The following is a 12,751-nucleotide window of genomic DNA, read 5'->3' as shown; positions in this document are numbered from 1 at the left end:
TTTTAAAACATACGTTTAATTCTGAAGCACAAACACAATTCTGCGGCTGTAGGTCTGTGTACATTTAGTTTGTGGTTCCTAAAAAATAGATGAAAACTCATGTAAGTAAATGATTTCATCAGACTGCTTCTTTGAGACTTACCTTTATTTTCTTTTCCATCTACCATTAATTCATGTTAATCTGTGTGAGGGTGTGTGGGTGTATCTCTGCAGACTCATTCTAATCCTTCTGGGAATGAGATGCACAAGAGAAACAAGGGCCTTCCCTGGTGGCTTAGGGGTAAAGAATCTGCCTGCAGTGTAGGAGACCAGGGTTCGATCCCCGGGTCGGGAAGATCCCCTGGAGGAGGGAATGGCAACCCACTCCAGTATTCTTTGGTGAATTCCATGGACAGAAGAGCCTACAGTCCATAGGGTCACAAAGAGTTGGACACGACTGAATGACTTACACTTCAAAGATACAAAGAAACAAAAAGGAAATCCATTTTTTTGTGGCTGAGTCCTTGAGGCCACTTTGAAATCCCAAAAGCTGGCCAGTCACCTGCACGTCCCCAAAGTACAACTCACAGCCAAGTGGAGTATCAAAGTCATAACGTGTTTTTCCCTTGGACCATGTGGAACCTCTCCACCCCACACCAATCAGAGTCTGCGTAAGTGTCCTTGATGGGGTCATGCGAAATATTAGTCAGAGGACTGAATAGGAGTTGCAAGGAGGTGGAAGGAGGTGGCAGGCGGCTTTGTAGTCCAGAATGGTTAAACATCTTGGGATTCAAAGTTAAAGGATGTCTTTGCTGCCAGATCTCTTAGACTGTTCATTATGGTAATGATAACTGGGACCTTCCAAGGGGAACTTTATAGACTATGATGAATTTCCCAAACTTATCAGAAAGAAAAGTGAAAGTGAAAGTCGCTCGGTTGTGTCCTACTCTTTGCAGCCCCATGGACTATACAGTCCATGGAATTCTCTAGGCCGGAATGCTGGAGTGGGTAGCCTCTCCCTTATCAGAGTATCTGCTTAGTCGCTCAGCCGTGTCCATCTCTTTGCGACCCCATGGACTGTAACCTGCCAGGCTCCTCTGTTCATGGGGTTTCTCTAGGCAAGAATACTGGAGTGGGTTGCCATGTCCTCCTCCAGTGGATCTTCCCAACCCAGAGATCAAACCCAAGTCTCCCACATTGCAGGTGGATTCTTTACTGACTGAGCCACTAGGGAAGCCCAATCAGAGTATAGACCTTCTTATTTCCTACAGGGCAAGGAGCACACAAAACTCTCCCCAGGACCCTTTGCTGACCAGTAGAGCTTACCAGGAGAGATGCTGCCTTACTTGTATTGACTGTGTTTTGGGATGCTCCCTTCAGCCTTCTGGCTAGGGAATTTCTCCTTTCCCTAGACTCCTAAGACAAGCAATAGACAGCCAGCTTCTGAGGGATCTTTCTCAAGTTTCCAAGAGACTGAGTCACAAAGGCATCGGAGAGGAGCCTTCACTCCCTTAATCTCCCCAAGGCAGTAGGAGTCAGGGAGGCTGTGAATTCAAGAGCTGAACCCCTGAGTGTTTCTTGCTCAGATTATCATGCCATCCATGTCAACAAGAATTGAGTCACATGACATGAAACCACCTCCTTTGTTAAAGAGGGATGCTGAGACTAACGTCACTATGGAAGCACTGTTCAGAGGGCAATTGTTAAACACTTAATCTAACTATAGATTTGAAATTTACAAACAAGGCAAAATTTTGAAAGCAAAGCCCCATTGTATTGTGACATTGTTGGCACTTGAATATTCCCTCTATATCTCACCATCAGTTTCATTATTAAGCGTTAGTTGCTCAGTCATGTCTGACTCTTTGTGACCCCCATGGGCTGTAGCCCTCCAGGATTCTCTCTCCATGGAATTCTTCAGGCAAAACTACTGGAGTGTGTTCCCTTCTCCAGGGGATCTTCTCAACCCAGGAATCGAATCTGGGTCTCCCACATTGCAGGCAGAGTCTTTACCATCTGAGCCACCATGGCTAAACACACACACACACACACACACACACACACACTGCCTTTGTCAGTTGCAAATATATGTCTGCAAGTGATGTAGCTCACTTTTCGCTTATACATAGATTCCTTCCATTTGTTCCATTCCTTTGGACTTTTGAAAATAGGAAGAAGACATTCTTTAGTTGTTAGATGGCTCTTGACACAGGATCCAGGGGCTCCTGTGCTCACATATTTTCTTTAACTTGTTGCAAGTATTTGGGGATGAGGTTGGTAGGAAGAGTAGAGATGATGTCAAATTTCATGATATTTCAAAGCTAATGATAAGCTTCACAAATATATTTTTGAAAGGTAGACAAAGAATAACTCAGGAAGTAAGAAAGCCAGATTCATTTGGAGAGCCAACCTTACATTCTTTGGCAAAGGATATGAAGGTGAACAAGATACAAATCTGCAAATATTTGAAGACGGAAACATTACTGAGTAAGAGCATTATTTGACCTGGCAGGCATGGGTTTAGCCAGCATTCACACTGAGAAATGACACTGATAACTACTATTGGAATTGAACACAGCATTCATAGAAATAGAAGAGGCTGTCCCTAGACAGACACATAGATATTTTGCTAGGCAAAGCCTCAGGCCTGTTCGAAGTGTTTTATTGATGCCTTTCAGAGGATGAATGGTTGGATAGCATCACCAACTCAATGGACATAAACTTGGGCAAACTCCAGGAGATAGTGAGGGATGTGGAGGACTGGCATGCTGCAGTCCATGGGGTCACAAAGAGTCGGACACAACTTAGCAGCTGAACAACAACAACAACAAAAGATCTTTCTTTCCAGGTGTCGCAGTGGTAAAGAATCCATCCGCCAATGCAAAACATACGGGTTCCTTCCCTGGGTTGGCAAGATCCCCTGGAGGAGGAAATGGCAACCCACTCCAGTATTCTTGCCTGCAGAATCTTACGGTCAGAGGAGCTGAGCAGGTTAGTGTCCATAGGTTCACAAAGAGTCGGACGTGACAAATGCGAGCTTCAGGGCTCCTCCCTGCACCAACTCTCTCCAGAGCTTGTGCCCAATTTTATAGTCATAATCTTGCATTCCTTTTTCTTAAAGAGGGCCCTCTAAATTGCATAATCTTGAAGATCCATAAAGTCTTGATCAGCCTCTGGTCCTGGGAGAGTTTTCTCAACTCACAAGAAGTTCATAGTTATCAGCCCCACTGCAGGGTAATTTCTGCTGAAACAGGTTGTGGATTGAAACCCAAAGCCAGCCATCTGGACCCTCAAAACACCCCAAATACTGAATCCTTTTCTGCAGCTTTCCTCCTCAGAGCCACCTCCTTTGTATTCCGACAGCTCTGACGGTGACTCTGAGGATTAGTGTGATTTGTAATCAGAGGGACAGGGTCAGGCCCTGGCTGTCATTTCTCTGAACTCAGAACCCTGAATGGGAGCCTACATAGTCAATGCAGCCATGTGGCTTCAGACACATTCCTTTCCTGTAGGAAAGGAACTGCTTGCCTTGTTTAATGTGGATCAATATGCTTTTAGATTGCTCTGAAGCTGAGCTGTAGGGTCATGCGGAAGAACAGAACCAAACTGGGCTTCTTCTATCGCTACGTGCTAAGTTGCTTCAGTCGTGTCCAACTCTTTGCGACCCCATGGACTGTAACCTGCCAGGCTCCTCTGTCCATGGGATTTCCCAGGCAAGAGTACTGGAGTGGGTCGCCATTTCCTCCTCCAGGGGATCTTCCCGATCCAGGGATGGAACCCATGGGCTTTTATGTCTGCTGCATTGGCAGATAGGTCTTTACCATTAGCACCACCTGGGAAGCCCTATTCTATTGCTCGCTAATTCCTTTTAAGAGGGATTACTGAAGTCCTCCGAGTCCTCAGCCCTCAGGTAGCACAGACATGCTCTTCTACTTCACTCTTTCCTGTGGACAGGTGTGTTCCTACAGACAGGTATGTTTTAGTGCTTCAAATCAACACCTTGTCCTTCTCGTGTGTCTTCTGATACTGTGAACCCTGATCAGGAAACCCTGGCTCATCTTGGAAGCATGATGGAAATACCTGGGATTCTGTGCTATAGAGTTTTAGGTGTGGAAGAACTATTCTCGAATTAGGCCAGGTGTGAACTTGTAGAGTCCAGTTGGATTGTGGTGACTCTTGTTTAATGGATGCCTTCACCAGTTAATTCACAGTACCAGCTGAAGGGAAGTCAGGTACACAGGCTCCTCACAAGCTCTGACCTTGTTTATAAGAGCAGAAATGTTTTTGGGTAAAAAGCCTTGGGGATACGGTGGGAACCTCCATGTGGACTCAGCTGCGTTGTGAGCAAAATTGCCCACACCACTGCCTGCATTGGCTCAACCAGCATTTTGCAGGGAGGACAGATTCTCAGCCTCCCCCACTTTAAAAAAAAAAATTAAAAAAAAAACACCATTTAGCTATGCTGCAGGGCATGTAGGATCTTAGTTCCCCAATCAGGGATTGAACCCAGGCCCCCTGCATTGGAAGGATGAAATCTCAACCAGTGGGCCACCAGGGCGTCCCCCAGGCTCCCTTATCTGGTTTTGTCTTCCACTAGGAATGAGTATGTGCTCATTTTTCTCCTTTCATCCTAACAAAGTCACATTTAGCAAATAAAGCTTCTTTCCCGGGACATTTGCTTTTAGATTCTAAGTTATTTTTCTCTTCTCTCAATTCTCCACTCCAGGTGGCCAAGCAGGCTGCCCTTCACTCCTTTAGCTGTGGGAGGATCTGTCACTTCTGGAGCTACTGCTTCTGGCCACCGTAGGCTTTCCCTGGTCGTTAAAACTGACGCAGGAAGCCACCTGCATGGCAGCAAAGAGCAAGGCGTCTGGGCTCAAACCTGCCCCCTTCCACAGTGCCACCTCCTCCTTGAGATGCCCAGAGCAAGCTCCCCTCCTGCTTGTATCACTCCACGCCTCTCCTGCCTCTTCCCTCTCTGTATCCAGCCCCCAGCCACTCCCAAGGCACCCCAGCCCCACTCCCAAGATGTTTGCATCCAAGGAAGGTGAAGAGCAGGAGAGAGGAGAACGAAGAACTGCTTCTCCCTGATATGCATCTCATGTACCCATTAATAAGCAACACACTCTGCTTCACAAGCACATAAGCTAACCTTAACCCTGGCCATAGCTAACTACCGCTTTGAGGAGCAGAATTCTTTTTACTTGAAAGAAGAATGGAAACAGCAGGATTGGCGCAGTACCTGATCGACTCTGGCATGAAGTGCTTCACAGGCTGCAGGGGAGAAGACGGGAGCTGAATTCCTTACAGAGTGAAGGCTGAAGGAAATGATCAGGGAGGCTTATATGCCTTAAGCAAGCGTCCCCAGGGGCCGGTCGTCAGCGACTCTAGCAAGCTCATGCCTCATTCTTTGGCCTTTTGTGCCGCCTCTAAGGTTCTGATGCGTCCACCAGGCAAACACACTCGACAAACAACCCTGAAGCAGAGTCAGGAAGTAAAGTCAGTGGCTGCCCCGTGTCTCTGAGTGATGAGAGGGGGGTGTGGCAGGAAAGGAGGCTTCAGAGTCTTGACATTTAGTGACAAAGTCTGAAAAAGTTTGCCTCTCCTCTCTCGGCTGCCTCAAGCCACACAGTGGTGGTTTTCCTTGTACCAGGCATGTTGTCATTCAGGTATATAATTACACATGCACACATCCCCAAACAAGAAAGTTCAATCCCTTTAAGAGTTCCTCCACGCAAGGGCAGAGAGAGAGTGGAAGGAGCCGGCAGCGCTGCTTTTGTTGGCTCTTCTGGACGGTGGGCGTGGGAAGCCTGGGGTCTCGCTCTGTCTCTTTCCCCCTCAAACACTGGCTGTCTGCACTGGCTCTAAGTGTCAGGAGAGGAAATAGGGGAAAGGAGCATTTTCTGGAAAATGACCACAACGGTTGACTGGGGGAGGAGGGATGAGAGGGCGGGAGGACTTTTTAAAGTTATGTTTTCCTTAAGCCACCAGAATCACGAAATCCAGCTAAGTCTACTTCTAGGAAACCCCCAAATGACTTGGGCATTTATTTAACTGAATGAGAACCTGTCAGGCCCATTATTTCATTAGTATTTCTGAGACACCACTACCGGGGATTTGGTGAAACTCTTCTACCTTCTAGACTTTTAAAGAGACTTGTCATACGACCTCTGGGTCACTCCCTGCCTGGCCATTTATTATATTTATCACTAGGGAAGAAGGAAAACTGCTACAGAATAAAACCCAGAACAAGAACAGCACCAAGGGGAGCTGTGTGCAAGGTAAGTGCTTAGTTGTTCAACCAGAAATCTCCTAAATTTTCATAAAATGATGGCATCTGAATATGCATGATGATTGCATTTGACTCTTCTCTTTTGATTTTTAGGGCAATTTTGTGAAAGAATTGATCACCTAAGGCTGTTGCTGATTGTTCCATATTTGTTTAAACATTTATGAGAGAAGGCAGAATGGAATAGGATCTAGGATTAACTGTGTGTGTGTCAGTGTGATTTTGAGATCTCAAAAAAAGAACTTCAAGAATCACTTGTCACTTTTTTTTCAAAATCCTTCCTATAGGTTAAAAAAAAGATTAAGATATTTTCTGATAAGAAGAATTCAGTCTGAAGGTTTGAGTTGAATTTGAAGGACCAAATTTTGGTCCTTGGTTTTACTGAGTGGAACACTGCATTTGTTGTAAGCTTCCTAACCTGTGACTTAAAGAACTCATGAGGTCAAGAGACATCTATTGAACAACACGTCCTTATTTCCTTTGGGCAACTAAATGCGGAAGTGGAGAGAGGAGATAAAAAACCAGATTCACAAGAACAATATGGAAATTGCACCCAGTATAACACTGATTAGCCAACAGCAGTCTAGACGCCCATGAAATTACACACAGACTATAAAACACATTAGCCATGGGTTGTGAACCAGGTTCCTAATGTTGCCGTAGTCAGAACTGTTTACATTCCTCATACCTACCGTGGAAAACTTACATAACTATTTTCTCGTAAGGATAGGTAAAAGATTTTAAAATATTCTGGAGAGGTTTCCCCTTACGCCAACTTAAACTGATTTCTCCACCGACAAAGGAAAATAACTACCAAAGAACGACGCAAAACAAAACAAAACACTATATAATCACTGAAAATCCATAACAAACTTGCTCTCACAGACACTAGAAGGGGGAAAAAAAAACCTTGCAAAGAGAGTAAGCCTTCTCCCTCCATCTAGAGCGCTTCTACCCACAGTATACAAGATAACATCTGGATATTGTTTTACGGGCATGAATAAAGCCTTTTTTTTTTTAGCCCCATCATTAAGTAAAAACCTGTTTTCCACAGCAAACAGCACTTGTAAATTCCCTCAGATAAGTTTGGACGTCTTGAATGATTTCAGTCAGTTTCAACAGAGTCATACTTTTTTCATTACCTTTCGAAGGAAAGTTGGTTTTTTTTTTTTTTTTTTTTTTCAGAAATTCCTTCAGGGTGCAGCATGCTCCAGTAATGACCAACAAGCTTGCAACTCTTACCTGCAAGGACGGGTGAACGCAGATGCCTGGCTAGATGTGGACTTAGGACAAGGCCAGGGAAGGGACCGTCCACGCCGGCTGCCTGGGGAAGGCTGGGTCCTGAGGTGTGCTCCAAAGCAAGAAAGCTCTCTTCGCTGTTCACTGTCAGTCAAAAACAAGTTGGTGCAAGTTGGAGTAGGATTTACCTGAAGGAGCTGAAGAGAGGGAGAAGGAGACTGGGGGAGATTGGGCGAAGGGAGGGAGGGACGGGCAAGGAGGGAGGGAGGGAGGGAAGGAGAGAAAAGTGAGAGAGAGAGAGAGAGAGAGAGAGAGAGAGAGAGAGGGGAATCTGAGAAAGGAGGCCATGATGTCAGCAGTGTGTCTTAAGGGGATCTACAGACCAGCAAGGTTCTGAGGGCCACCCAGTCCTGCATCCTCCAGACACCTGCGTGAAAGAAGGCCAATGCCCTCTTAAAGGAGGCCGGTTAATCTTTAAGAAACTCTGGCCCCTCTTATCAAAGCCCTTGCAAAGGTCCCTTTGCGGAAATAAACTATAAATAAATAACCGGGTTATCTTTTCTCACAAGCTCTCCTTCACTCCTGTTCTCCCCTCCTCTCCCCTCTTTCCTCTCCAGGTGAAGAGTAACAAAATCCTCTCTCCTGGGAAAATCGGAATGAACCCATATAGACACACGCAAGCATCAAATACGTTGCTGCTGTTCAGTCTCCCAGGCGTGTCTGCCTTTTTGAGACCCCACGGGCTGCAGCATGCCAGGCCTCCCGGTCCCTCACCATCGCCCAGAGTTTACCCAAGTTCAAGTCCGCCGTATCGGTGATGCCGTCCAGCCACCTCATCCTCTGACGCCCTCAGTCTTTATCAGGCATTCATATATGCAAGTGTGGCAGAGGGACACTGTGTTTCCAACTCAGCCCCTCTTACGGCCGTATTGATTTGTTCCTATAGCCTTTGTTTTCCTTGATCAAAAAGCATAAAAGTGGATAGACACGGGTAAAACCAATTTCTTTCACAGCGTGGAAGTTGTACTTGAAGTTCAGTGTTGGAACTGGCCAGCATCAGTCCACAGGGTTTCGCACTTCTGTGAGAAACAGTCAGAACTCCGTCCTTGAAGCCAGGGTCTAAGGGGTGATCTCTCAGCCTCTGGCAATGGAAGCAGTGGGCTTCTTCCTGGAATGTATTAGCGTGTCCTTCCTACCCCACCAGTTTCTGGTAGTCATCACACCTAGGGAGACCAGTCCGTGGTTCTTGTCAGTTACCCCCATCCTGTGACCCGAGTGCATGCTAAGTCGCTGCAGTCATGTCAGACTCTTTGTGATCCTATGGACTGTAGCCCACCAGGCTTTTCTGCCCTGTGGACCCTGGTAAATCCTAAGGGATAAGATTCCCACAGGCACTTTCCCCAGTGAGATTCCCCGATGCTGGTCCAGAGACAACACCGGGTGGGATGCAAAGACTGTCACCATGGAGACACTGATACGCTCACACAGTCCCCTACCCCAGAACCTGGGCAGAGCCCAGGGCCCTGCAGCTGCTTCACATCAGAGACACCAGGGAGTGACTTGATTTGATGAAAAAAAGTGATGTGTTAACTTTTCCTGAGTTTTGGGTTCCAGGCTCCTGTGCATCCCCTCTCCTTGATCCTGGGTTCAGCTGTTGCTGTTTAGGGATCTTGAACTCAATGAAGGCAGGAAAGGGTGAGGAGTTATTCTGCTTTGGGGGGAAAGGTCCGAGACCTGCCCCTTTCTCCTACTTTTCCCCTTGATTCTGAGCCAAGGCATAATCGTTCCCTGATCACTTCCCCAGAGGGAACAAGCATCTGCCTCCATCCTTGGGTCCTCTTCTTTCTCATGAAGCAAAGCTTTCCTCTTCAATCAGAAGAGTATGTGCCCGCCCCCCCGCCCCAAGAAAAGACCCTGGGCTCCAGGGGTTCAGGACTTGAGACAATGAAGAAGCCACATAAGGTCCAGACCTCTTCCTGAGTTTTGGGTTCCAGGCTCCTGTGCATCCCCTCTCCTTGATCCTGGGTTCAGCTGTTGCTGTTTAGGGATCTTGAACTCAATGAAGGCAGGAAAGGGTGAGGAGTTATTCAGGTCCACCTGGTCTTCCTCCAGGTGGGTAGACTCAGATAGACCTCCCAGGAGGTTGGATATAAAAGCCCCCTAATAAAATAGGTAAACTCAAAGATGAAGAAGAACGAGCAAGGGAAAAATGCAGCCTTTAAGACCTGACTGTATCCCTCCTGAGGGTCTGCATGAGCTGTCCCTTCTGTCTGCAGTCTTTTCCTTCAGGTCTTCGTCTGCTGGCTGGACCCCTCAGCAGGGTCCAGATTTAGCCCACATGGTACCATTTCATTCCCTCTCACTTTGTATGTCATTTAGCATGGTCTAAACTGATAAGTTACATGAATCCTCATGTTTTATCAATTACTGTCTGTGCTTCACTGCAGAACTCGATCACACCTGTCTGGTTCCCCACAAGTTTCTGGAGGGATGCCTGACACATCATAGCCCCTCAGAAAATTAATTCTCAGGTAGATCTACGAAAGATTATAAATGGATGGTCTGTTTGTTACAAATGAACTTTAATTCTTATTATTTTAATGCATATTTCCAGTCTCAGCTCTTATTAGTAAACTAATATGTGACTGTTCTTTCTCAGCTCATAGGGCTTCCCTGGTGGCTCAGATAGTAAACAATTCACCTGCAATGAGGAGACCTCGGTTCCATCCCTGGGTCAGGAAGATCCCCTGGAGAAGGGAATGGCAACCCACTCCAGTATTCTTACCTGGAGACTCCCATGGACAGAGGAGCCTAGAGGGCTACAATCCACGGGGTCACAAAAGAGTCAGACACGACTGAGAGGCTGACACTAACATGTCTTGGCTTACAAAGCTCTTCAGAAATGTGATTAACTGGATGCTCAGAGCCAAAAGGCATAATTAGTTGCACCTTAGGGTTGACGAAGTGGAAGCCAGAGACAGTGAGTGATTTTCTCAAAGCCTCAGAGCTAGAAAGAGGTGGGTTGAGTCTCAACACAGCTCTTCTCATGCTCAGCGCATGCATTTTTCATTAGGCTACATTTTTCCCAAGTTAGTCTACCATGGGCATAGATGTACACCTGTAGATTCCTTTGAGTATCAAGTAATACACTGCACAAATTTAATCACAGGCTAATACTCTGGCAAGTGTTAGTTCTTGCAGGACCATACACAGTAGAGATTAGATTCATTCAGTCAGTCTTTAAAAATGATGAAAGAAGAAAATGAGTAAAAAGAGGATGAACACACGAAGTAACTTAAATTTTAAGACAATATTTTTCACTTTGGTGATGTTAACCTGTTTTTTCTTTTTTTTTTCCATTTGGGGAAATATTACTAATCAGATGATGTTGCAGATCTGATAGAATTCACAAGAGAAGGTGAGGCATCATAAAGGCATGATTAAAGAGCTGACAGGTGAGAACGAAAATTCTAGAATCAGCATCCATGAGATTTCTGTCACAGGGGACAGACTTTATTATGCATGTTTTAATAAGTGGATAATCTAAGCATTTCTGGAAATTTCTGAGGGTAAATGGGGGAATGGGGCTTACGTGGTAGCTCAGAGGTAAAGAATCCACCTGCCATGCAGGAGACACTGGAGACATGGGTTCAATCCTTGGGTGGGGAAGATCCCCTGGAGGAGGGCAAGGAACCCCACTCCAGTATTCTAGCCTGGAGAATCCCATGGACAGAGGAGCCTGGCGGGCTACAGTCCATGGGGTTGCAAAGCGTTGGACACGAATGAAGCGACTGAGCATGCATGCAAATAAGGGGACCAGGGCAAATCACTAGTCTTGACAAAATATGTTTTTTGTCACCTCAGCTCCCTCTCATCCAGTGAACAAATGTTTTTACACAGTCAGGTTCTACGGAGTGGATTCTGCAATCTACCTTTTGAGATTTCGTCAAAGAACACAGCTAATTTGTAATGGAAGATGGTCGATGCTATTGATCCTTTAGCCTAAAATAAAAAATAACGTGAGTGACTCTTCAGCAAGTCATCTGTCTTCTCTCTTTCTTTCTTTCTTCTCACTTCACCGAAAGCAAGACTCTTATGTTGTCCAGTTTGAAAAGAATATACATCTAGAGTCTGGACTTTTATCTAAAGTTCTAAAGGGATGTCTGAAAACTGGGCAAAAAAAAACAAAAACAAAAAACTCACTAGAACCAGCTTTTTTAAGAGAACCATTTCCCAAGAATAATTTCCTAAAAAGGAAAAAAAAAAAAAAGCCTGTAGTGCTTCCAATTTTCATCTTGGCTTGAATCGAGACATTAAAAAACCTTGTAGTGTGATGAGAGGAAAAAACATACATTTTACCTTTGACTAAATCTATTTCAGTTGAGTTAGATATGGAACTATTTATGGAGGACTATGTGAGTTTTTGAAACTTCTGGAAACCTCCTATGGTGCTGCCCACTTAAAGCACCCTCCACAGCCTAGGTGGGATTTCGGTGGCCGCCTCCAGTTTGCACCCGCAATCCCCATGACAGGTTGGCGGAAAGTCCCCTCGGAAGGAGGGTGCTGTGGAGGGTGGAGGGGCCCATACACAGCATTTCAGGACACTGCAGGCCAGAGGCAGGGTCCCACTTGCCTTTCACCTTTCCAGCGAGAAGCTTCCCTTAGAAAACCATCAGTTGGAATTCTGTCTCGAAGAAGATGCTCCAGAAGCAGATGTTGAGACACCATTACACATGCAATTTATTAAAGCACGATTTCTCCGAGGAAGCCAGGGAGTGGGGGAAGCCAACTGGGGGAAAGGAAGAAGTCACGTGACACTGAGATTTCAGGCCACAGCCAATTCCCTGCCTGATTTTGGAGGGAGTTCTGGAGTGAAGGTAGCATCTTAGGAAAAGGTACTTATTGGGTACTGGGTGATTAGGTAACAGGGCTTTCATGCTCTTGTCCCAATCAGCCTTTGCTAAGAATAAGAGTGCCAGGCTATGCAAGCTCCCAAGAGCTCTGGAATCCTGCATCTGCCAAGAAAAGGCTCCCGGGGCCAAAGGGGAGGCTCGGGGAGATGGCAGCAGGCACTCCAGGCCAAGGGGATGTGGGAAGACCACCACATTGGCCAAAGTCATGAATCCTGTGATTCTGGAATGATTCCCTTCCATTGGCACAGCACCATCCCCTTATCTCGGCTCCCTCACTCCGAAAGCCTCTTCTGCCCCCTCCATGACAGCAGGTTTCTGACCAAAACAAAAT

The 12,751-nt window shown here is 46.0% G+C and overlaps 1 protein-coding gene and 1 long non-coding RNA gene across 5 annotated transcripts in view; one reads left to right on the top strand and one right to left on the bottom strand.

Annotated features, from left to right (window-relative positions):
- The window catches only part of KCNJ15 (potassium inwardly rectifying channel subfamily J member 15), a 57,701-nt gene extending 49,938 nt beyond the window's left edge, over positions 1 to 7,763 (bottom strand). The window contains exon 1 of one of the 2 annotated variants that reach the window (XM_019964215.2): positions 7,511 to 7,763. The gene's annotated coding sequence lies outside the window, so the exon portion shown is untranslated. Of the gene's footprint in view, positions 1 to 5,221; positions 5,947 to 7,510 lie in introns of those variants that run through there. The other variant, XM_070796879.1, reaches the window with a different exon arrangement.
- LOC139185192 (uncharacterized) lies at positions 5,424 to 12,040 on the top strand. 3 transcript variants are annotated; one of them, XR_011568727.1, is made up of 4 exons: positions 5,424 to 6,260; positions 7,454 to 7,614; positions 8,125 to 10,524; positions 10,890 to 12,040. It is a non-coding gene; the product is annotated as an uncharacterized lncRNA (long non-coding RNA). The 3 variants fall into 3 exon arrangements; XR_011568725.1 differs by having other exon boundaries at positions 8,125 to 10,962; positions 11,408 to 12,040; XR_011568724.1 differs by having other exon boundaries at positions 8,125 to 12,040.
- Positions 12,041 to 12,751: the final 711 nt, after the last annotated feature.

The sequence above is a fragment of the Bos indicus genome, chromosome 1 (genome assembly GCF_029378745.1).
Source record: "Bos indicus isolate NIAB-ARS_2022 breed Sahiwal x Tharparkar chromosome 1, NIAB-ARS_B.indTharparkar_mat_pri_1.0, whole genome shotgun sequence".
Classification (NCBI taxonomy): Eukaryota; Metazoa; Chordata; class Mammalia; order Artiodactyla; family Bovidae; genus Bos; species Bos indicus.
This window is presented reverse-complemented; position numbering and strand designations above follow the sequence as displayed.